This window comes from Microcaecilia unicolor, chromosome 1 (assembly GCF_901765095.1).
Source record: "Microcaecilia unicolor chromosome 1, aMicUni1.1, whole genome shotgun sequence".
In the NCBI taxonomy this organism is placed as follows: Eukaryota; Metazoa; Chordata; class Amphibia; order Gymnophiona; family Siphonopidae; genus Microcaecilia; species Microcaecilia unicolor.
The window spans coordinates 257,540,149-257,566,851 of NC_044031.1; positions in this window are offsets into that span (position 1 = coordinate 257,540,149).

Sequence of the window (26,703 nt, forward strand, 5' to 3'; positions counted from 1 at the left end):
TTACATTTTCTGTGTATACTTCCCATGATCTCAGGGGCCGCGTAATATTCAAAGGGGGGCTGCTTTCAGCCCGTGGGCCACAGGTTACCAACCCCTGTGATATGTGGACCCCAGCCCAAGACAATCACTTCAACGACCAGACCAGATATGTTAGAGAAATATAGAGGAAAAAAATTCTCCTTGTGAATGAAAGTTTATGGTACTAAGTTTCAACCCCGTTTCCAACCAAGCTGGAAGTACAGAATCACAGGAGGAAACTGCCACGTCAAGAAAAAAAAAACAGAATTCAAAGTTTACTAAATACAGTGACAATCATTACCAGCTTATATATTTTTGCACTATTTTTATTATTAAAGTTGCCAGACTTCAGATCCCATTAGCATTCTTTATGACTGCACAAGTCACTTCATCCTCTGTTGCTTTGAGCTAGACTATAAGCCAGTGATGGCGAACCTATGGCACGCGTGCCAGAGAGGGCATGCAGAGCCCTCTCTGTTGGCACGCGCGCTGTCACTGGTCCGTCCACACGCCGTCGCTGGTCTACCCGCCCTCCCTCCCACCAAGCACCAGGCCGCCCGCCTGCAGTCCCTCCGAGCATCATGGCCCCCCTCCTCTGAAATTTAAAAGGCATACCTGGTCGGGTTAAGGCGGCAGCGGCAGCGAAAAGTGTGTTGTTTGCTCGGTGCGCCTTTGGCCTTCCCTTCTGTCTCTGAAGCTCTGGTCCCGCCCTCATTTCCTGTTTCCGCAAGGGCGGGACCAGAGCTTGAGAGACAGAAGGGAAAGCCAAAGGCGCGCCGAGCAAACAACACACTTTTCACTGCCGACACCGCCTTAACCCCGACCAGGTATGCCTTTTAAATTTCGGAGGAGGGGGAGACCCTGGTGCTCGGAGGCAGGGAGGGTGGGCGGGCGGCCTGATGCTGGATGGGAGGGAGGGAGGCCTGATGCTGGGTGGGAGGCCTGATGCTGGATGCTGGGTGGGAGGGAGGGAGAGAGGCCTGATGCTGGGTGCTTGGTGGGAGGGATGCCTGGTGCTGGGAGGGCAGGGGGGAGAGGAGGGTGGCTGGACATGGGTGGCTGGAGGGGAGGGCAGGGGGAGAGGAGGGTGACTGGAGGGGAGGGCAGGGGGAGAGGAGGGTTGCTGGACATGGATGGAGGGAAAGAAATGAATAAGAAAGGAGGAAAGTAAAGAAATAAATGGAAAGGAAGCCCTGGAAATGGAGTTAAGAGAACAAATAGAGAGCAGCAGAATCAGAGACTAGGACCATCACCAGACAACAAAGGTAGAAACATTTTAGTGTTTGGAATATTTCCAATTTGAGAATTTACATCTGCTGTCTTATTTTGCATTGGGTATACTGGAGCTGTAACAGCTTACAGAAATGATTTATAATGAAAAAAAAATCATGTTATTTTTTTTTCTCCTATACTGGTATAATATTTTCAATGATGTCTGTCTATATGCACCATAGCTGGTGTAAGGGGTGTGGCTATCACAGGGGTGGAGTCATATGTGGTGACCCTTCCCATAATGAGTACTGGCACCTGTTATTCAGGTTAAATTGCCCTGTTGGCACTTTGTGATAAATAATTAGATTTTGGGTTGCTGTTTGGGCACTCAGTCTCTGAAAGGTTCGCCATCACTGCTATAAGCTCTCTGATGATGGGGAAACACCTACAATACTTGAATCATGTAACACCATCCTTGAGCTGTGGAGTATTCTAATGCTTAGAGCATTTGAGTGACAATCAGGGAAGCCTGGTTCAAATTCTGCTGCTCATTGTGATCTTGGGCAAGTCAATTGATCCTCCATTACCTCAGATACAAAATTAGATTGTAAGCCCCCCTGGAGACAGGAAAATACTATCTGTACATGAATGTAACTATTGTGGATTAAAAACTGGTTAAAAGATAGAAAACAGAGAATAGGGTTAAATGGTCAGTATTCTCAATGGAGAAGGGTAGATAGTGGGGTTTCCAGGGGTCTGTGCTAGGACCGCTGCTTTTTAACATATTTATAAACAATCTAGAGATGGGAGTAACTAATGAGGTAATTAAATTTGCTGACGACACAAAGTTATTCAAAGTTGTTAAATCGCAAGAGGATTGTGGAAAATTACAAGGGGGGCTTATGAAACTGGGCATCTAAATGACAGATGATGTTTAATGTGAGCAAGTGCAAAGTGATGCATGTGAGAAAGAGGAACCTGAATTATAGCTACGTAATGCAAGGTTCCACTTTAGGAGTCACCAACCAGGAAAGGGATCTAAGTGTCATTGTTGATGATACATTGAAACCCTCTGCTCAGTGTGTGGTGGTGGCTAAGAAAGCAAATAGAATGTTAGGTATTATTTGGAAAGGAATGGAAAACAGAAATGAGGGCATTATGTCTCATAATTTTTATTAATTTTTATATACTTATTACAGAAATTATCATACTGCAAAAGTGTAATACAGCCTTTAAGTAATTAGTACAGAGGAAATAATAATTAAGCAAATTGTCCTAAACACAGACAAAATATTGGCTTCCTTAGACCCCAATAATGGGGGGGTAGGAATTAGTGAAGATAACACAATCATAACATATAAATGAAAAATTTTGGTTCCGTTAGTCCCATATATATCTCAACTCTATCGTTGTTTATTGTCTAGGAAAGTCTGAAGCTGATCAGGCATATAATATATGTATTTCACTTGATTTAACCTGATGACACATTTACAGGGATAAGCCAGGAGGAAAGAACCTCCCAATTCCAATACTTTTGACCTCATGGAGAGAAACTTTTTTCGTTTTTCTTGTGTAGATTTAGTCACATCCGGATAAAGCCAAATCGTTTGGCCAGCAAAAACACGGTTAGTTGATTTAAAGTAAAGACGCATTACTGCATTTAAATCCTGTTGGAATACAAAGGAAATTATCAACGTCCCCCTTTCAGGTGATTCTTCAATTGTTTGCTCCAAAATGGCTGTGACATTTTGTAAGTCTATAGAGTTCTCTGTTCCAACTTTTTTCATCGTACTTGGTATGTAATAGATCTTATTCAAAGGGGGAAAAACTTCTTGGGGAAAATTTAAGTTTTCTTTTAGATATCTCTGGAACATATCTTTTGGAGCTTCTCCCAATATTCTAGGAAAATTCAATATTCGGAGATTTAATCTCCTATTAAAATTCTCTACTTGTTCCAGTTTTCTTCTGATTTCCATATTATCTTTTATCACAGCTATTTTAAAATCCTCAGTTTGCTTTGTCTCTCTCTCTAAGGCCTCAATCTTAGAAGAAAAATCTTGTTTTGCCATATCTAGGGAGTTTTTCACTTCCTGTACATTCAAATTCAAAGTCTTTACCTCATCCGAAGATTGTCTCAGGGTTTTTTCTATTTCCAATAACTTCAGTCAGATCTTGCCCAGGCTCACCTCCGTCTCTCCTGCAGCTGCAGATATCCTTGCAGAGTTGGACTCCCCTCTGAGCTCCTCGGAATAACCCTTTCCGGGTTCCGAGAGAAACCCCGTCCCGCTCAAGGCAGTTGCAGGGCAAGGAGGCGTCGTAGAGAAAGGCGGGGAGAGAGAGACTTCTATTTCCTGCGGGGGGCTCGCTTCACCGGTCCCTCCTGCTAAGGACTCCACTCCGCTTCTTCGGGACAATGCGGGGAAGAAGCGTTCCAAACCTCCGCTTGCCGGTGTGGACGTCGTGGGATGAAGGGAAGTCCCCCGAGTCGTCCCCTTACGCTTGGTATGCGGCATTTAGAAAAACAGGTAAATAATTCAAGATTCAGCAAGTAGTAGGCAGGAGCTCGCTTCCAACACCTCCGCTCACGGCGCCATCTTGACACGCCCCCTCAGAAATGAGGGCATTATAATGCCTTTGTATCGCTCCATGGTGTGACCGCACCTTGAATATTGTATAGTCTGTGCCCTGAAAATGGCAAGGACAAATGAAGGTAAGGTATACTTATAAAGTAGCTCATACAATGAGTTTATCTTGTTGGGCAGACTGGATAGACCATACAGGTCTTTATCTGCCATCATCTACTATGTTACATTGTGTTCAATTCTGGTCACTGCATCTCAAAAAAGATATAGTGGAATTAGAAAAAAGTATAGAGAAGGGTGATGAAAATGATAAAGGGGATGGGACAACTTCCCTATGAAGAAAGGCTAAAGCGGCTAGGGCTCTTCAGTTTGGAGAAAAGACGACTGAGGGGAGATATGATAGAGGTCTATAAAATAATGAGTGGAGTGGAATGGATAGACGTGAATCACTTGTTTACTCTTTCAAAAAATACTAGGACTAGGGGGCATGCAATGAAGCTACAAAGTAGTAAATTTAAAACAAATAGGAGAACATTTTTCTTCACTTAACATGTAACTAAACTCTGGAATTCGTTGCCAGAGAATGTAGTAAAAGCAGTTAGCCTAGCAGGCTGGTTTCCTAAAGTAAAAGTCCATAGACCATTATTAAAATGGACTTGGGGAAAATCCACTGCTTATTTCAGCATAAAATGTATTGTACTGTTTTGTGACCTTGCCAGGTACTTGTGACCTGGATTGGCCACTGTTGGAAACAGTATGCTGGGCTTGATGGACCTGCGGTCTGTCCCAGTAAGGCAATACTTATGCACTTATGTATGGCATGAACTAAATCCAAATAAAAAGGAAAGAAACTAAATCACAGTGTATAAATAAATTAAAAGTTATAAGGATGTGCATTCATTTAGCAGCATTCAGTTCATTAGTGCATGTAAAATTGGTTTAATGCAAATTAGCAAACATTAATTCATAGTTAAAGTCAATCAGCACACCAATAAATAATTTGTTAAAATGAATGTGTGAAATATAAGAACATAAGAAAAGCCATACTGGGTCAGATCAATGGTCCATCTAGCCCAGCTTTTCCAACTGTGGCCAATCCAGGTCACAAGTACCTGACAGGATCCCAAATAGTAGCAAGATTCCATGCTACCAATCCCAGGGCAAGCAGTGGCTTCCCTATGTCTGTCTCAATAGCACACTGTGGACCTTTCCTCCAGGAACTTGTCCAAACCCTTTATAAACTCAGATATGCTAACTGCTGTTAATACATCCTTCTGCAACAAGTTCCAGAGCTTAACTATTCATTGAGTGAAAAAATATTTCCTCCTATTTGTTTTAAAAGTATTTCTATGTAACTTCATTGTGTGTCCCCTAGTCTTTATACTTCTTGAAAGAGTAAAAAATCGATTCACTTCTACTTGTTCTATACCACTTGGGGCCAGATACACTAACTTAATGAGCCTTTAACGAGCCATTAACGAGCAAGTAGTAAACCCTGGCATGCACTAAAGGCTTCTCCGAGCCTTTTTCCAATGACAGTAGCAGCTAACGAAAACGGAATGCAGATGAGCAAATTGTATAGAAACCCTATTGTAATGAGAGGCATTAACCTTTTCCGATTGCCTTAATGCTGGAAAATCTAACAAGAGGTCTGTACCTGTCGTTGGGACTTCACTATATATTAAAAAAAAAGACCCCCTCCGAAGGGACACCACCTTGTAAGTGGTGGAGGGGCTTCCGTGTTTCAATGACTCAGAAAGCTATGCTGTAGGGTTACCCATATCAGACAGGCCTCTGAGGAGAAACCAGACAAAGAGTGTCCCAACCTGGAGGATCCAAGATGGCATTGAGGGAGGACGTACGCTAGTTGAGTTCCCGTTTTACACCAGAATGCCTGAAGAAGAGGGCGCGCTCCCCAGAGAATGGGGAAGAGAAAAGGCAAAGCTGTGGTGCTGTCCTCCTCAAACACAGCTGGGGTTCCCATCACTTCTCAGTCTATTTTGGAGAGATTCGGGGTCATAACATCGGGGATATCGGTTCTTGCTTCTGGGAACAGCAAGGCTTTATTGCCGAATCTCAGTGGAGGGAGTGACTTTGAGTCCCCCTGTTGGCACGACCCCTCCAAGACCCGGAAATAATAATGCTTCGCTATGGAGGTCAATAATGGAAACGCCCGAAGTGGGTTAGGATTTTCATGTGACCCGAGGAGGTCCTGGTGCAGCATCGACTCGGATAATAGACCAACTGGGGGATTGGAGAGTGAGCTCTTCCCCCCGAAGATATCTGGAGTGGTTTCTGTGGAGAAATTGGACTTGGTGAAGCCAATAATGTCATAATGGACGTACTATAGGAACTGCAGCAGAATGTGAATAACTCTCTTCTTCAGATGTTTAAAATTTTTCATTATTTGAATACTTATCTAATACTTATCTAACAAGGTGGAAGTCCAAGATATAAAAATAGAGACTTTGATTACGGAAATGGTTTCTCTATGAAAATCAGATAATTTGGTAGTGAAGAATAGTTATCTTTCTTGTAAAAATTGGAATTTCTGGAGAACCAATTAAGGGAAAATAACTTGAGAATGATAAATTTACCTATAATATCCTATATATCAGCTACTGAATTCTTGAAGAAATATTTCTCTGATACTTTGCTAATACCTTCTGATAGCCACCTTTTGGTGACTAAAATTATATTTCCTTTAAAATCTTCTTTATCAGAGAAAAGAATAAAGAATAAAAATTGCAGAGCATATACAAAAACATGGACTGATGAGACAAAGTCAGCACGGATTTAGTGAAGGGAAGTCTTGCCTCACCAATCTAATGCATTTTTTTGAGGGGGTAAGCAAACATGTGGACAATGGGGAGCCGGTTGATATTGTATATCTGGATTTTCAGAAGGCGTTTGACAAAGTGCCGCACGAAAGACTCCTGAAGAAATTGCAGAGTCATGGAATCGGAGGTAGGGTATTATTATGGATTAAGAACTGGTTGAAAGATAGGAAGCAGAGAGTAGGATTGCGTGGCCAGTATTCTCAGTGGAGGAGGGTAGTTAGTGGGGTCCCGCAGGGGTCTGTGCTGGGTCCGTTGCTTTTTAATGTATTTATAAATGACCTAGAGATGGGAATAACTAGTGAGGTAATTAAATTCGCCGATGACACAAAATTATTCAGGGTCGTCAAGTCGCAGGAGGAATGTGAACGATTACAGGAGGACCTTGCGAGACTGGGAGAATGGGCGTGCAAGTGGCAGATGAAGTTCAATGTTGACAAGTGCAAAGTGATGCATGTGGGTAAGAGGAACCCGAATTATAGCTACGTCTTGCAAGGTTCCGCGTTAGGAGTTACGGATCAAGAAAGGGATCTGGGTATCGTCGTCGATGATACGCTGAAACCTTCTGCTCAGTGTGCTGCTGCGGCTAGGAAAGCGAATAGAATGTTGGGTGTTATTAAGAAGGGTATGGAGTCCAGGTGTGCGGATGTTATAATGCCGTTGTATCGCTCCATGGTGCGACCGCACCTGGAGTATTGTGTTCAGTACTGGTCTCCGTATCTCAAAAAAGATATAGTAGAATTGGAAAAGGTACAGCGAAGGGCGACGAAAATGATAGTGGGGATGGGACGACTTTCCTATGAAGAGAGGCTGAGAAGGCTAGGGCTTTTCAGCTTGGAGAAGAGACGGCTGAGGGGAGATATGATAGAAGTGTATAAAATAATGAGTGGAATGGATCGGGTGGATGTGAAGCGACTGTTCACGCTATCCAAAAATACTAGGACTAGAGGGCATGAGTTGAAGCTACAGTGTGGTAAATTTAAAACGAATCGGAGAAAATTTTTCTTCACCCAACGTGTAATTAGACTCTGGAATTCATTGCCGGAGAACGTGGTACGGGCGGTTAGCTTGACGGAGTTTAAAAAGGGGTTAGATAGATTCCTAAAGGACAAGTCCATAGACCGCTATTAAATGGACTGGAAAAATTCCTCATTTTTAGGTATAACTTGTCTGGAATGTTTTTACGTTTGGGGAGCGTGCCAGGTGCCCTTGACCTGGATTGGCCACTGTCGGTGACAGGATGCTGGGCTAGATGGACCTTTGGTCTTTCCCAGTATGGCACTACTTATGTACTTATGTACTTAACAAATGTCCAAAATGGTAAAAATTATGTATGAGCAGACTAAAGGTCTGTAAGTATATGACAAAAAAAGTCCAACATGAATTATGATGAAAATCCCTTAAAGTATATATCACACATAGAAATGACTAAGATCCTGAATGAGTATAAGCCACGTATTGAAATTGTGAAATTGTGGGATAGAGATGGAGTGAAGAGTAGAAGCTGGGATATAATGGGAAAATGAATGGATTGCTTTAGAATGTAATAGGGTGGATTTAGAAGTGATAATTAGTGCTTGTTAAGGTGGCTATATTGGAAGTGTCAATCAAGGGGTGGGTGGGTAGAGGGGCATAACTGAATTGACAGAGTCATGATTAAAAAGGTCCAAAAAATGTGTCATAAAAAATGGACGGAAATCAATACCATGGTTAAGTCCAGAAGGTATGAGTGTGTTAAAATCATAAATGAGTCTTTGCTCTGCCCTAAGGAGAATGCTGTCCAGATTTCCTCTTCTCCAATTGGGTCTGATGACTTTGAAAACTAGGAACTTGAGCTGATCAATGGGGTGGTTGGCTTTGTTCCAGTGACTCACAAGTGGTGCACTTTCTACTTTCCTCTTTCCTCTTTATACAACTACCATGTTGTATGAACAGGGTTTCCATTGCTCTATTTTTTTTGCCTATGTAAAGTAGTGGACACGGGCACTGAATGATGTAAACTACATGGGTTGTATTGCAATCTGAAGTATGCCGTAAATCTTTTGTATGTCACCGGATGTAAAAACAAAACAAAACAGATGTATCACAAGAAAGGAAAGATTACTATTTAAATTGCATGAATAGAAATGCAGAAACTCGCTTCTAGAATAAATAGCAGATAATTATGTGATAGTGATGAGTTAGGATATGGTTTTTCCTATATTGTTGCATGCTGATCATGTATCATGAAGATGTTTAGTTTCTGTGTCTTTCTCTCCTCAGTGGGATGGGAGGGAAGCAGTGGTGATCCTAGCCAGCATGACACCCGGGGCGGATTGCCGATGCACCCCCCCCCCCCGGCGAAATGATACCCCCCCGGGTGCACGCCGCTGGGGGGGTGCCGTGGTGCGCGCCTGTCAGCTGAGTTCGCTAACTTCGCTGTAGCTCCCTCTGCCCCGGCCGGAACAGGAAGTAACCTGTTCTGGGACAGAGGGAGCTGCAGCGAAGTTAGCGAAGTTAGCTGACAGGCGCGCGCAGCGGCACCCCCCAGCGGCGTGCACCCGCCCCCACCGCCCCCCCCCTGGCACGCCACTGGAGGGAAGGGAATGAAGATGTGGCCTAGGAGAAGATTGCTAGAGGAAAGTTAAGTTTGTTGTTCCTGTGTCTTTCTCTCCCACAGGGGATGGGAGGGAAAGAAAAAAAAAAAGGTGGTGACTGAAAGGTTTGGACTAAATGGGGGTTGGTACATTTGTTGATACAGGATAGAAAAATTATGTCTGATGTAAAAGAAAATTATGCGTATGTGTAGAGGTAATAGAGAGACTAAGAATTATGTTCACTGTGAAAAAGGAAAATGTGTGTAGAAAGGGGAGAGGAGTTTACACAGCCCCTCTGAGGACAGATGGGGAAAAATGATTTCCTTTATGGAAAAGGAGAAAAGGAAATCATTTTTGTATTTAACTGGAGGGAGAGCGTGACACCCCCTTCCCCCCCAAAAAAGGATGGGAGGGTTTTCAGGGAGGACAGTAAGGAGACAGAGCTGATATTGACATCCTGGTGAGGAAACCAGTCCATGGGGGTAGAACAAAGAAATTGATAAAAGAGATTGCTTGGAGAAAATTCTGGTCTGTGGTAGCCCAGGGGGAAGTCCTGGGAACCAAAACAGAAGAAGTTTGCAGTGTGTGGAAGCCCCTGCTACACAGCAGCAGATTCCTGCAGGGAGTTCCCAAACTGGGAATAAGAAGGAGTTCTTGGGGGACAATACACTCCAGGTAGGAGCAGGTGTGCCTCACTTCTGGCAGGAATTTCATTACATGTGTGAGTGACCTCTCTTCTAGGATGGGACAGATGAGATCAACTGAAGAAATTATATGGAGATGATTGACGACTGATGTGGGTCAGTGCAAAAGTTACCACATGTTAGTTTGAAAGCCCTGATATCATGTGGACATAATGTTTTGCGCTGTGCTGTCTATCTAAAGAAAAACACCCTGAATTGTATAGACCAGTTTCTGAACTGTTTTCAAATTTCTGTTAGTAAAGCAAGTTGAAGACTGCTGACTGTTTTGCTTTTTTTTTTTTTTTAGTGAGAGTGCCTAGAGTACACTCAGCCTACTGGAGTTATTCTGGCCCCTGCCTGCACCCAGCTCAAGTGAACCAGCCAGTGGGAACTTTCTGTGTGGCAGTATTCTGTTTTGTGTGACCCCAGTCCTGGGTGAGGTGGAGTGAAACCCCAGGGAGGAGCTGAGCTGGAGGTGTGTCCGGAGTTACATTTATAACTGGGTGACCAGTATGTGGGGAAAAGGAAAATAGTTGTGTATGTAGAACTTAAAGAGAAGAAATGAAAAGGGAATACATGGATGTAGACTGTGACATATGTGTTTGTGCAGGGATAAAATGGAAACTGAATAACATCTAAAAAATGAAATATGAATTCATTAATGTAATCTATGGTGCTCATATTCTTTTTGGGAAATGAAGTTGCATATATATGTGTGTGCTGGGACGAGAGAGGAAAGAACCAATATGGCTGAGAAGGTGCAACCTGTTGCCATAAGAATTCATAAATATACATACCATTATAAAAAGAAAGAGACCTAAACTGTGGACACAGAAGACAAAACCTTGTACAATAATATTGCAATAACATGGTTGCAATAATATAAATATGCTAATAAAAAACCACCTGATGTAGAGTTAATGACAAAAGTCCCATCAATTGGGTGCATGTAGGAATATAGAGTGTAAGAAAACTTATTATAAGAACTGGTTGAAAGATAGGAAGCAGAGAGTAGGATTGCGTGGCCAGTATTCTCAGTGGAGGAGGGTAGTTAGTGGGGTCCCGCAGGGGTCTGTGCTGGGTCCGTTGCTTTTTAATGTATTTATAAATGACCTAGAGATGGGAATAACTAGTGAGGTAATTAAATTCGCCGATGACACAAAATTATTCAGGGTCGTCAAGTCGCAGGAGGAATGTGAACGATTACAGGAGGACCTTGCGAGACTGGGAGAATGGGCGTGCAAGTGGCAGATGAAGTTCAATGTTGACAAGTGCAAAGTGATGCATGTGGGTAAGAGGAACCCGAATTATAGCTACGTCTTGCAAGGTTCCGCGTTAGGAGTTACGGATCAAGAAAGGGATCTGGGTATCGTCGTCGATGATACGCTGAAACCTTCTGCTCAGTGTGCTGCTGCGGCTAGGAAAGCGAATAGAATGTTGGGTGTTATTAAGAAGGGTATGGAGTCCAGGTGTGCGGATGTTATAATGCCGTTGTATCGCTCCATGGTGCGACCGCACCTGGAGTATTGTGTTCAGTACTGGTCTCCGTATCTCAAAAAAGATATAGTAGAATTGGAAAAGGTACAGCGAAGGGCGACGAAAATGATAGTGGGGATGGGACGACTTTCCTATGAAGAGAGGCTGAGAAGGCTAGGGCTTTTCAGCTTGGAGAAGAGACGGCTGAGGGGAGATATGATAGAAGTGTATAAAATAATGAGTGGAATGGATCGGGTGGATGTGAAGCGACTGTTCACGCTATCCAAAAATACTAGGACTAGAGGGCATGAGTTGAAGCTACAGTGTGGTAAATTTAAAACGAATCGGAGAAAATTTTTCTTCACCCAACGTGTAATTAGACTCTGGAATTCGTTGCCGGAGAACGTGGTACGGGCGGTTAGCTTGACGGAGTTTAAAAAGGGGTTAGATAGATTCCTAAAGGACAAGTCCATAGACCGCTATTAAATGGACTTGGAAAAATTCCGCATTTTTAGGTATAACTTGTCTGGAATGTTTTTACGTTTGGGGAGTGTGCCAGGTGCCCTTGACCTGGATTGGCCACTGTCGGTGACAGGATGCTGGGCTAGATGGACCTTTGGTCTTTCCCAGTATGGCACTACTTATGTACTTATGTACTTATGAGATGTAAGTTTAACTGACATTTTGGAAAATTCAGAAGTTATAGATAGAGTTATTATTAGTGACTTTCGTCTTTGATTTAGATAGGAACAATGTTTTGAAATTGTATTTCCGATACATGGTTGATAGTTTTTTGGGTTCAAAGATGCATATATTTCCGGAAACATCAAGGGAATCGCAGACTGGGAGGTGTGAAGTCTTGGCTTTTAAGCCAGGAATCATTGCCCTAGGTGGGACATTCCTAGCGCGATTTCCTTGTAAGTGTTTTATTTCCTTATTACTTATTTGTTTGAACCTAAGAAATTATAAGAGTTTGTGGAAACAGATGAAGAATCCTCTGCAGCAACTTCCTTCAGTTACCACTGTACCGGCTGCAATAACCGATTAACCTTCCTCCCTCAGAAAATGTGAAGTGTAAGATTAACCATTTTGAGTTTTTCTTATTTTCTTTAAGATTGTTTTCCTGATCTTGGATCTTCCAATTGTGGACAATTATATAAATATATATTTTTGAAAGAAAATGTTTTCCTTTTTCTATTAATTTCTGTATTTCCTTACATTTATGTGATAAATGTGAATGTAATTAAGTAAAATGATAAATAAATAAATAAAAAAGACGAGCTGTGCCTATGGACGTCCTTCACTATATATATATCTATAAAGACGAGCTGTGCCTATGGAGTCCTTTATGGATGTCCTTCGCCCCCCCCCCCCCCGAGATCGCCGCTGCCCCCCCCTCCCACCTGCATTGAAATGACAGCTTCCCGCAGCCCCGGCCTCCCCGCCATCCTCCGCCCCCCCCCCCCCCGAGGCCCCATCCCCGCCGCCCCCCCTGAAGTTGTCACCACCGCCGCTCCCCCTCCACCCGCCCCCTCCGTCTGCCACCGGGCCGGGCCCTCACAGCGCCTCTCACCTCCGTGTGAAGGCGCTGCAGCAGGCAACAGCTGATTGCTTCCCTTCGGACTTTCCTCCCTGGCCCGCCCTCGTCTGATGTAAGTAACTTACGTAAGTAACTTATGTCAGACGAGGGAGGGCCAGGGAGGAAAAGAGGGAAGTCCGAAGGGAAGCAATGAGCTGTTGCCTGCTGCAGCGCTTTCACATGGAGGTGAGAGGTGCTGTGAGGGCCCGGCCCGTGGCAGACAGAGGGGGGCGGGTGGAGGGGGAGTGGCGGTGGTGAAGACCTCGGGGGGCGGGGCATCTTGGCCTCAGGATTTTGTAGACCTCAATCATATCTCCCCTTAGCTGTCTCTTTTCCAAGATGAAGAGTCCTAATCTCTTTAGCCTTTTCTTGTATGAAAGGGGTTCCATCCTCTTTATCATTTTGGTTGTTCTTCTTTGAATTTTTTCTAATTCTGCTTTATAATTTTTTGAGATATAGAGGGGAATAATCGAACATTGCCTCCTATTCCATGACTCTTTAATTTTCTCAGGAGTTTCTCATGAGGAATTTTTTCAAAAGCTTTCTGAAAATCTAGATATACTACATCGACCAGCTCACCTTTATCCACATGTTTATTCAAGCCTTAAGTCATGTTGGGCCAGTGGTAGTTCCAGGATAATATGTGGTAAGCCCACTGTGGGTTTTCGACCGCTTTGTAAAAGGACACCTTCAGTGTTTAGACATACTAATGACCTAACTGTGCATGAAGAAATGTACATCCTTAGGGGTAATTTTATAAGAAAACACTTATATAACAAGCCATAAAAGTGCTTACTTTAAGCCTATATTATAAAGGCAACTGTGTCACCCATACAGTATGGGCCCAATATTCTTCTGACAGCAAATTCAATGTTGGGCCATGTCTGGGTTCTGACATTTCCAGGTATGTAGAGCTAGCAAAAACATAGCCGGTTTGGGGCCCCTTTTACAAAGCAGCGGTAAGCCCAACATGAGCTTACCGCTCGCTAAAAAGGAAGTACCACCGGGATACCACAGAAGCTAGGTTGTAGTTCCCACCCCCAGCACGCATTATATCCGGTGCTACAAAAATATTTTTATTTTTGTAGCACCGGTGTGTTTCTGGGGGTAATCAGGCAGTGCCATGTCAATGGGTGGCGGTAAGGATTCCTCCCCCCCCCCCCCCCCCATAAGTGCTTCACTTGCCACATGGCCATTTTCTGCAAAAAAGAAAGACCTACCTTTTACCCTCTATGGTAAAAGGGGGCCTCGGCGCATTTCAAAAATATGTGCCGATGTCAGTGCAGACCCCCCCCCCCCCGCTTTGCCGCAGCTTCGTAAAAGGGGCCGTAGGTGTGATATTCAACACATAACCAGCTATGATGAACTGCATAAAGGTAAGACTGACTTTTATGCAGTCCTATTTATGCACTTACCTAAGCCATTTAGGTGCTGAATATCAGCATTAAACCAGCCAAATACTCACTCCTCCCTTGGAACGCCCCCAAAATAACCATTTTTGCTTTGGGCACTAATTGGACACTTTCAGCGGCACTATCTGGTTAAGTGCCACTGAATATGACTGGTTAGCCCCAAACAAGTGAATTAACTGTCCAGAAGCCGTTTCTGGCTGGTTAAATCATTTCGAATATTGAGATGATTTAACAGCAGCAGTGCACACAATCCCAAGCACAAATTTATACCTATTCTGAAAAATGTGTAAATGTGCAGGTCCGCCATGAGACCAAGTTGGGCCCAGGCAAACAATCTTGAGGGCCCCCAACCCCCTACCTGGCAGTAGCTTACTGCTCGCTTAGTCTGTCTCCTGCTCCTATGTGCCAGCTTATCACGTTAACTCGGCCACTCGGTCCTTCTTCCCGCCACGTCCCCTCCCACCTATGCGGAAATAGGAAGTACTTCACATATGAGGCAGGACGTGGCTAACAGAGCAGAGTTAATGCGATAATGCAATAATCCGGCACACAGGAGAAGGAGCCTTCTGCCTGTACCTGCCACCGGAAGCCTGAAGAAAGCGGCTTGACCCCCTTCCCCCCCCCCCCCCAACCCTGTGCATACCTGTCCTTTATGCATATATTTGTGTATTTTATAATATACATAAGTAGGTAACAACTCCACCTCTGTTCCACCCAGATCACATAAAAAATTAGGTGTACTCTTTTTGTGAGCCTAATTTTTACACACCTATATGGTCATGCAATTTTATAAATCTCTTTTCTGCATGTAAAATAGGCTTTACATAGAAAAAGAAAAGCTTTGTAGATTTACCCCCTAGTGACTACATTCAAGAAAATATCAGAGACGATCTGACAAGATGTATTAAAAGTATAGGTGTATTTGTACAGCTACAGTGTCACACTTATCAAGTGCCAAAATCACTTTCATTTTCTGCTCGCTGGGTAAGGCTAGTGTTCTTTTTGTAATGCAGTTCCATTCTGACAAAATGATTTTCTTATAATCAGATGACAAATCCTCTTACATTAATCCTTTTCTTTGTTTTACCTTTTACAAAATCTGTCCAGAACCTGGCTTTCTGAGGGTGCTACAGTGCCAAGAGGAAAATATAGAACTAGAAGCCTGCCTCACTGCCTAGCAAATCTTTAATTCAGATGATGTATAATCTAATTTCTAAAAACAGCTGAATAAATTGCTGTTAACAGTCCCCCAACATTGTTATTTATAGGAGTGAAATGGAGCATGGGTCCACAGCTATTCACCTGCAGGATTATCTGTTTGAACCCAGACCAAATTGATCATGACACATAGCCAACACTGAATTAAAGCCGTTCTGTTGCCTACATAAAATGGATTTGTGGTCTTAGCCCAATGTATTGGTCACTGAACAGCAAATTGAGCAGGCACACTATGGACTTAGGGAGCAAGACTATAACTTGGTGCCTCTATTTATGTAACATAAGACTCCAACATATTCCTTTATATCAAAATGCTTTTATTACATCATTTGTGCTCTTAAACAGCACTCAACATCATTAACCTAATCAAGCAGTCACTCTTCCACATTCATTCACCAATCACCCTCTGTACCTTGTAATTAAAATACAAATTAAGTCATATAATGCAGCGAAAAAACACATTTAACAGTGTCATTAACACACACACACAAAAAAAGTCCTGTAATTTATAAATGTCCAGTCAGCAAACATTGGCCCATATCATATAGACCAATATTGAATTCACAACCAATTATATATGCAAACCGGTTGAAGCCCCAGCACCTTGGGGCTTATCCCATCTTGTTCAGGCTGCTAGTGAATCCCCTGAACCATTGACTTGATGAAATGTTATTAATATTCAACCTCAGCGCTGCTCCTTAAATGACCACCACGTTATCCTGTGGCGTCCGTTGTAACCAGCTTACAGGTACTGGGTGAGCGGTAAATCACATCAAACCCATCTCAAAACACTACCCCCTCTCCCCAATTTTATCTTCTTTTGTATTATCAGTTATTTATTTTGCATGTTTCTCTGAGTGTGTTACTTTAAATGTACATGTGTCCACTCTTTTAGTTATTATTTTGTCTATTATTTGACTTTTATGATTATGTACCTGTTCTGATGTGTTTTATTTTTAGGTGTGTTATATGTCCCTATGATAATCACCTAATGTGCGCCTGATGCAGGCAATCCACTGCTGAAACATGTTGGTCTTTAACCAACACGTCTATACGGTAGGGCAATAAAAAAGACTTTACCAAAGGTTGCTCTTTCCTTGGCTACCTACATCTTGGTGCCAATTTATAGAGTTGCCACCATAACACTTTGGATGCTATAGGCACTGTAATATCAGTGCTCCTAATGGAAATAGGAAAGTGAATCTCAGGCTCCAAAAAGAAGTACACATTCAGAGGTATAATCAAAAGAGAAGGACACCCATCTTCTGACACAAATCGGGAGATGGGCATCCTTCTCTCAGGGTCGCCCAAATCGGCATAATCGAAAGCAGATTTTGGGTATCCTCAACTGCAGTCCGCTGCAGGAATGACCAAAGTTCACGGGGGCGTGTCGGCAGTGTACCTAAGGCGGGAGAGGGGCATGGTTAAGAGAAGCATGTCCTGGACCGATAATGGAAAAAAGAAGGGTGTCCCTGACGAGCATTTGGCTGACTTTACTTGGTCCAATTTTTTTCACGACCAAGCCTCGAAAAGGTGCCCGAACTGACCAGATGACCACCGGAGGGAATGGGGGATGTCCTCCCCTTACTCCCCCAGTGCTCACCAACCCCCTGTATGCCCTGTATGCCTGTATGCCAACCTCAAATGTCATACCCAGCTCCATCACAGCAGTATGCAGGTCCCTGGAGCAGTTTTTAGTGGGTGCAGTGCACTTCAGGCAGGCGGACCCAGGCCCATTCCCCCCTACCTGTTACACTTGTGGTGGTAAATGTGAGCCCTCCAAAACTCACTCAAAACCCACTGTACCCACATGTAGGTGCCCCCTTCACCCCTTAGGGCTATGGTAGTGGTGTACAGTTATGGGGAGTGGGTTTGGGGGGGTTTAGGGGCTCAGCACCAAAGGTAAGGGAGCTATGCACCTGGGAGCAATTTGTGAAGTCCACTCCAGTGCCCCTTACGGTGCCCGGTTGGTGTCCTGACATGTGAGGGTGACCAGTGCTGGCTCTTCCCATGACCAAAGGGCTTGCATTTGGTCATTTTTGAGATGGGCGTCCTCGGTTTCCATTATCAGCAAAAACCGAGGTTGTCCATCTCTAAGGTCGACCTAAATGTTGAGATTTGGGTGTCCCTGACCGTATTATCGAAACGAAAGATGGCCGCCCATCTTGTTTTGATAATATGGGATGTCCCGCCCCTTCGCAGGGACGTCCTCAGAGATGTGCATCCCCGTTCGAAAATGCCCGTCATTGTGACCCTTACTCATTATTATATTAAGTAACGTGAAATTTTGAAGAGGACATAGGAGGATATATCTGTGGAAAGAAAGGGACAGCTCGAGTGTCATTGCTCACATTATTTTTTTGAATACTACACCATTTGGAGGGGAGGCTATCAAGCTGTGATAGTACACAAACACATGTTATTTGCCCTTTAACATTTCTTAAAGAGCTCTAATGCTGGGTGCAGTGCTCTAATGCAGCATTGAATGTCACCCTGTGTTACATCATAATGAGATGCAAAACATGCAAATGTATGTAAAGCAGCTAATGGCTATGTAAATTTGTTACTGCTGCTTACAGTGTGCTCCAGGTGCACATTACAAATTGCAGTATTACTAATAAAATTGCACAACCTGGGAACATAAGGCTGCCAAGCCACAGCCCAATGCTAGTGCACTATCTCTTAAAGGGGCCAGCGCCCAGCTTAGAAGTCATGGGTAGAGAACATAACTAGCCGCACACCCTGGAAGCCCCCCTGACATGATACCCCCCCCCCCCCCCCCCCTCTGGGGCTTACCAGATGCAAAAATCCCTAGTGTCTATTGGTTAGGCAGGAATAATGCCTAGTTGCTCCTGCCCACACCAATACTATCATCCAAAATGATGATAGGGGTTGCCGGTGCCATTTTGGATGATGCGCTGGTAAGAGCAGGAGCAACACATCACTTCTGTCCAACCTCTAGACACCAGGGATTTTTGCATAGGATAAGCCCAGGGGGGCCTTGGGGGAGGGGTGTCATGTTGGGGAGGTTGGTATTTCAGTGGGGTAGAAGATAGCTACTAGGGGCTTTAGACAAGGGAGGTCTGGTTGGAGAGAAACTTTGATGGGGGATTTCTGGATGGAGCTTTGGCTTGGCAGGGTAGGGTCTATGTCCCCCCCATACATCGATAACTTTATGTCTGATGCAAGTCCCTTTAAAAGACACTACACTAAACTAAACTATGGTACTATACCGCATTGACAATATCAATTCTATGCAGTTTACATGAAGAAAGCAGCAATAGGCATACCTGAGGATAATACAATAAAATGATTATGCGTCAATTAGAGACTATAACTAACAATACATTGGGCCACAGTTTGGCAGACGTATGTTCTTGAGCCATAGATTAATGTTCCTTGTGAGGTGACTTGCAGGCAACATTAGTTCTTTACCACAGAAGTCAGTAACCTATGGTACAGATACCGCAGGTTGGTGACTTCCATGATAAATCAAGGTGCAGTAAAAGCTGACTTTTTCCTACACCTTGATAACTCCTACCCCTCCTTAATCTTTTTGAAGGTATCCATTAATTGACATATTAGGAGTGTGAATTATAGGGTAACAGTAATTACCCTTTGATGTATATCTGAGCATCTCTTTCTTCACATTTATTATTGTTGTTAGATACAATAGGAATCATTTATTTTGCTTTGGGGTACTTTTTCCTATTCATTGAGTGCATTCTTATTTTTGGAAGTGAAAGTTAATTAAAACATCAAGCTCTTCTTGTTAAAGACAACCTGAGAAATGAAATATGAAACCAACGTCAAATAAGAGAGGCACTGTTGTTCTGTAATAACGTAAATTAGTAATCATAGGATGATGGCAATAGGATATAGTTGTGAATGGGTGGTAATAATTTACACTGTCATTTATCATTTACAGAGGAGCTTATACTCTGACAGTCTAAATTTCAAGCTCTACAGTAGCTATTTCAAGTGATGGTCATTTTGTAAAGTTCATCTATATTCATTGAATTCACAAGACATCTTGAGCCTCATTTTACATAGAACTTAAAGAATGGAATTGAGATGTCCAGGTAGGGGTATTCAGTGGCTTTTTAGAATAGGCTCTGCCAGAACAGAGCCTTTTCTAAAATACCTACAGGAGTGCATGTGCATTTTGCCAGCATGTGCAGCAGGAGCAGCCACTTTATAAGTATACATGTTGAAAAAAATGAACATACAGACCAGGCAGCTTGTACATGGAGTTTTTGGCACTTATACCTGGCAGTGTCAATTTTGCAAATTCCAAATGGAAGTGATGCTTGTTCCATGTGTAGCTGTCCTATATACGTAAGTGTCACCAGTTAAGTAGTGAAGCCATTATTTTAATTTGGTTTCATTTTGGAGAAGGAAATAAACTACGTGAAATTAAGGAGAATGACTCCTCATGCAAAGCCCTGGCCAAAACAAGCAGTTTTAAAAAATCTATCAGGTTTATTTTCGAAAGAGTAGGGCGCCCATCTTCCGACACAAATCGGGAGATGGGCGTCCTTCTCCCAGGGTTGCCCAAATCAGCATAATCGAAAGACGATTGTGGGCGCCCTCAACTGCTTTCCATCGCGAGGATGACCAAAGTTTACGGGGGCGTGTCGGCACCGTAGCGAAGGTGGGACTGGGGCATGCTTAAGAGATGGGCGTCCTCAGCCAATAATGGAAAAAAGAAGGGCGTCCCTGACGAGCACTTGAGCGACTTTACTTGGTCCAGTTTTTCTTGCAATCAACCCTCAAAAAGGTGCCCAAACTGACCAGATGACCACCGGAGGGAATTGGGGATGACCTCCCCTTACTCCCCCAGTGGTCACCAACCTCCTCCAACCCTAAAAAAAAAAAAACTTAAAAATTTGGTTTTTGCCAGCCTCAAATGTCATAATCAGGTCCATTAAAAGCTAAGTACTTTAGTATATTAAGAAAATGCTGTGTGCAATAACTGAAAAAAATATAAAAGTTGTTTAAAACTAAAAATGAAAAAATTGGAGAAAATACATTTAAGGATTGATGAGGATTGCATTACGCCCCTTTTTAGATATATGCTAGACTCATTTAGCCTTATTAGGGGAAGGTGCGCTGATCTGATAGATCCTTTAAAAACACTATGGTTTCCGAACCCAGTGAATTGTTTTCTGAAAGAGTATACTGATGGAAGAATAGATTGAATTAGAGCATTTATCTAATAGGATAATCAGGTCCATGACAGCAGTATGCAGGTCCCTGGAGCAGTTTTAGTGGGTGCAGTTCACTTCAGGCAGGCAGACCCAGGCCCATCCCCCCCCCCCCCCCCCACCTGTTACACGTGTGGTGGTAAATGTGAGCCCTTCAAAACCCACCAGAAACCCACTATACCCACTTAGGGCTATAGTAGTGGTGTACAGTTGTGGGGAGTGGGTTTTTTTGGGGGGGGGCTCAGCACACAAGATAAGAGAGCTATGCACCTGGAAGAAATTTCTGAAGTCCACTGCAGTGCCCCCTAGGTTGCCCGGTTGGTGTCCTGGCATGTGATGGGGACTAGTGCACTACAAATGCTGGCTCCTCCCATGACCAAATGGCTTGGATTTGGTCATTTCTGAGATGGGCGTCCTCGGTTTCCATTATCACCGAAAACTGGGGACGACCATCTCTAAGGACGACCATCTCTAAGGTTGACCTAAATGTTGAGATTTGGGCGTCCCCAACCGTATTATCGAAATGAAAGATGGTGCTCCTCTTGTTTCGATAGTACGGGTTTCCCCGCCCCTTCACAGAGCCGTCCTGTTCGATTATGCCCCTCCACGTGTGCCTTTGAGTTGGTAGGTAGACACACAGAGCACAAAAACATCTAGCAAACGGCCATTTTCAAAACAAAAAGATGTTTTTCTGGTTCAAAAATCACTTTGTTTGCCACTTGATTTTTGAACATTTTTAGCAAAAAATTCTCTCTTCTGATAATCTTCATAGGCAAAAAAAAACCTCCTTATATCTTTAATCAACAAAACACATCACTTTTGATGAACACTTATCTTTAGTGCTGTCCTTGCAGTTGCAATTTGGCTTCACACTGATATGCCCGACGGGGTCCCGTTTCGCCGTAGAGGCTTTCTGAAGGGAAACATCACACACTCACACACACACACACACACACACACACACTTTAGTACCAGACTCCCCCCTAAACACACTGCGGTAGGTCAGACTTGAAGGGGATACCCTTCTGACTGTCCCATTTCTCTAAGGTGGCTTTATTAAGAGGCTGACCTCCATCCTTCAGTGGTGGTATCTTTGCAACCCCTTTTGGCCCATCCAGATGGTCTAGGACATAGACCTGTGCTTCTTAGGGTACCTGCTTCCCCACCTCCTTCTCTGGGCTGAATTCACAGGAATTACAGGTTGAACACAGGCAGCTGTCTTCTAGAGTGTGCTTGCCCCTCTTCATCTCTTCTGATATTTTCCTAATTTTTGCAAGCTGGGCTTTTAATTCCCCTATAGTCCCTGTAAAATCCTCACCCAGCATTTGAGGCTAAGCACCCCACACCACTCAAGCCTCCTCCAGGGCCTGCATCCATTAAGTGGCTTCCTGCTGAAGACCCTCACAGAGTTTCTGCTCCTGGATCAATTCCAACCTCACAGCTTCCAGGGCCTGACCAGCTGCCTCCTGTTAGAGCTTCCAGGCTGCCTTATTCTGGGACAGTTCCTCTAATTTATCCTTCAGCTGTAGATTCTGGCTCTTCACCTCATGCAACTAAGTCAGGGTAGTTTTCAGCTCCTCTCTCACTTGAGCAAGCTCCTGTAACCTAACTTGCTACTTCTGGAAGAGTACATCAACCCCAAGGATCAACACTGGCAACTCTCTTCCAGGGATCACTTGAACTCTTGTAATTCCTCAACTGACCTTTTTAACAGGTCCCACAGAGACTTTACTTCTAGGATATCCTGTGCACGTTCCCTCTGGATTCCCTCTACTTGAGCTTCAAGCACCCTCCTGGCTTCCTGCATTGCCTTTCTTCCCAGGACTATTTTCCTTCTAGGCGCTCTCAGAGTTCCCGCTCTTGGCTTAGTTTATTGGCCAAGGCCTCCTGAGCTCCTTCTAATCCCTGCTGTACATGAGCTTTGCTTGGGACAATTTACTTATTTCTAAGGCCATCTCCTTGCTTTGCATCTCCAGAGTTTTATTAGCCACCTCTAGGCATCCTACCCTCCCAGAGACCTGCTCAAGTTCTAATGACATCTTTGCCACTATGAGGACTTGACTACTCTGGACTTCTTGAAGCTGTGTCTTTAGCTGCTGCCTCTTGTGCCAGAGTTGCAAGAATACCTTTAATAATCTCAGCCTCCTTCTCAGCCCTTAGCCTCTGTTCCTCCTCTAAATTAGCCATTAAGGAACTTAATAAGCTATTGCTGACCTCTTTATATCTGTAGGCCTTCCTATGCTCAGCCTCCAACTCCTAGTGAAGGCCCTCTATGCCTTCCCACCAGCTTTCTTCCAGAGCTTTTCCACTGGTCAAGGACTCCTGCAGCACAGCCTGCATTAATTTAAAATCCTTGCCCGTCTGCTCCACATACCTGGCTACCTCTATTAAAACCTGCATCCACATTTTGTTTTCCGCTAACCCTTGCAGACATTTATACTATACTGTCCCCTGCTTGGGACCACCTTTCTTTAGGGACGCTATCTCTGGTTCTATCAGGGCTACTTTCCACTGCATGCTAACCCATCCTCCCAAACCTAGACCATTCCCTAGGAACCTCTCCATTTCTTGACCCCAAACCTGACCGCTGTTTCCCTTTCACCTATGTAACAACTGGGATCCTTCCTTCTCAATGTCCAAACACTCTGTACACAATTTACCCCTAGTCTCCTGATCACTACTGACCAACCAGGACCCAAGTCCTTCCTCATCCAGGTAAAGGTCATTTTTCTCTCCCTGATTTCTCCTACCAACCCCTGTTTCCATTCGATCATCTATTTTCCAAGAGCGTATACCCATCTCTATCCTTGAGTGATGGACCTGCTATCAGTTCTGTGCACCATCCCCAGGCCTTGGTGCTTCCCCACTCTGAGAACCTCCTGGTTCCCAGGACCTCTGGTGCTCTCCCTACAGCTAGCCCTCCCAGGCCTTCCACCCTGCCAGAACCCCCTATCCCCCAGGCTCTCAGTCCCCCTTGGGCTTCCAACATGCCACCTTCACTCTGGTTGACCCTGAACTCCTCCCACAGTGGGCATTCCTTTTATCTGCCATCCTCCTATCATCACTGACAGACATCAGGAGTTCTTCTCCCCCTTCTTCAAGCAGTCTGGCTTCAATGCCATCTTTAAACAAAAGGGCCCCTAATTTCCTGGAGACCTATTTTTACTCCAATGTTCACAGTAATGCTTCAAACCCAGGGTTGTTTTTTTGTTTTGTTACATTTGTACCCCGCGCTTTCCCACTCATGGCAGGCTCAATGCGGCTTACGTGGAGCAATGGAGGGTTAAGTGACTTGCCCAGAGTCACAAGGAGCTGCCTGTGCCTGAAGTGGGAATTGAACTCAGTTCCTCAGTTCCCCAGGACCAAAGTCCACCACCCTAACCACTAGGCCACTCCTCCACTGGGTTGGAGTTTACTGTTAGATCCCTGGCTTACCTCCCTTTGTTTCATGGAGAGAGAGAAAAAAAGGGGTCCACTATTGTGGATCCTGCCACTACCACATGTCCAGTCCACAAACAAAAACGCCAAGTGCGGCTCTCACTATCTCCCAGCTAGACTCAGCCCAACTCTGTCCCCAATACCCCTTGCCTGGAATCCTACACCTGTACCCTGAGGTACTCTTACCAGACAAACAGTGAGTCTGCACCTTGCAAGGGTATGGGGTAATCTCCCCTGGATGTTGACCACTCTCAGACACTGTAGGCTCCTGCTGGACTCTGCAAGGCTTGGCTATCGGACCACTGTAGCTTCTGTCACCCCAGACTCTCAGGTGACACTATCTTCCTTCGTGTGGCTCTAGGATCTCACCACTGTCACAAAGTTGTGATGCCTAAGCCAGTGTCTAGGGCATGCACAAGCTGGGGAGTCATGGCTTCGGGTGCACAGTGCAGGACAAGATACCCCTTTTCTATTTCCAGGCCTCTCAATCACCAAAACACTTTCCCTTTAAAGAGAACTAGGCTTAGAGAAGAAGCCAAGACAGATAAAACAGCTTAGTTCCATTCCAGGTTTTTATTGTAACCCTTCCAGTTGGCTAAGGAAGTGAGTCACAAGAACTTCAAAAGACAGAAGTCTTTCTCCGGCGCCATTACCTAAGCATGGCCCGGCATTGACGTTCCAGGTTTAACGCCGACAGCAGTCAATGAAACGCTGATTGCCGCCAGCTGAATATCAGACCCATTGTGAATAGCTGATTGGTACCTTAAATATGCCTCTGTTGAAAGACATCCAAATCAGAATTGGGATGTCCCGCTCATAGCATCCAAAAGAAACGTCCATTTCACAGCCATTTTCAAACAGGAGAAACGTCCGAGTTTCCTGCTCGAAAATATGTGAGAATGTGCAACGTGAACAGTCATTTTTCAAAATAAAACATCCAAATTATAAACACAAAAAAAACAGGGACAAGGATATCTGTTTTGGCAGCATTTGTACAAATATGGCCACACAGACGTCCCTGCAGAGCAGAGGAACACTCTAACGTTCAGTATAGTGGACTTTAATCCAGGGCATCCAGATTCATATTCCATTGCAACTCTGTTATTTTTAATGTTGAGCCCTTTAGAGACAGGGAAATACCTACTGTACCTCGATGTTCACCAACTCAATAGCCCTCAGGCTTGCAGGTGGTCTTAATATTTAGGTACAGTAGGTATTTCTCTGTTTCTGGAGGGCTCACAATTTAAAGGATAAAAAAAAAGATGAAGTGAGATTTGACCTGGGTCCCCTGGTTTATAGTCAATTGCACTGACAACCAGGCTACCCTTCAGACTTGCTTACAGCCTGGTGTCACTTTCAGGTGTGAGGGAGGGGGACAGTAACCACTGAGGATTAAAGAAGGGTCACGTCTTAATCCCTCCAGTGGTCAATCAGGGCACCTTTTTCTACCCTGGACATGATTGAAACAGGTATAACTTAGAATGCTCTTCTTTTTGACCCGTTCAAATGTTTCTTCCTGTTAGATTATCATTGTTGGATGTTCTAAATTTGGGTCCTCCCTAGCCCCACCCTAAACATGCCCACAACACACCCCCTCACTATTTGGATGAACTGAGGTGTATGATGCCCACATTTTGCCTTTTGAAACTCACTATTTGGACATTTTTGCAGATGGACCTTTTTTGGGCCATTTTGAGATGTTTGTGTCCTTTGAATATGAACGCCTGTCTTGTTGAAGTTTCAGCAATATTGATCAAGTTGGTTCTGAGTGCTACAACTGGTGTGGTCTACATCATTGCTTGAGAAAGTGAGAGATTTTCAGAGTGTGTGGTAGTACTTCTGGTCCCAAATCAAAAATTTATTTTGTACTAGGAGAAAACTCTGATACTGGGCTTATAGTAGACAGTGCATAGGTGAATTCTAACCACTAATAAAGCTTCTGGTTTACATGAGAAAATGAAAACAAAGCTAAAAGGAGCTGCTGGAAAAGTTAAGAATAAATCAGGGGTGGATGTTGTTTGAAAATACCATCTTAGAGCATATATTAAAAAAGGTGGCCAGTAGCCATACAACAGCTGGCATGGTTAAAAAGTGAGGTAAATGAGGCTATTCTAGGTGAAAAAACATCTTTCAAAAAAATGAATAGGGAAAACAGAAAACAGCATAAGCACTAGTATGTTAGATGCAAAGCATTGATAAGGAAGGCAAAAAAAAAAAAAGAATTTGTGAAGAGGCTTGCAATAGAGGCAAAATTTCATAAAAAAGCATTTTCATGTACATTAGAAACAGGAAGCTTGTGAGCCAACTGGACCATTACATCATAATGCAGTAAAGAGGGCACTCAGGGAGGACAAGGCCATACAAGAGAGACTAAATTAATTTTTGCTTCAGTCTTTACTAAGGCAGATGTAAGAGAGCTATCCATGCCAGAAATAATATTTATAGGTGATGATTCAGAGGAACTG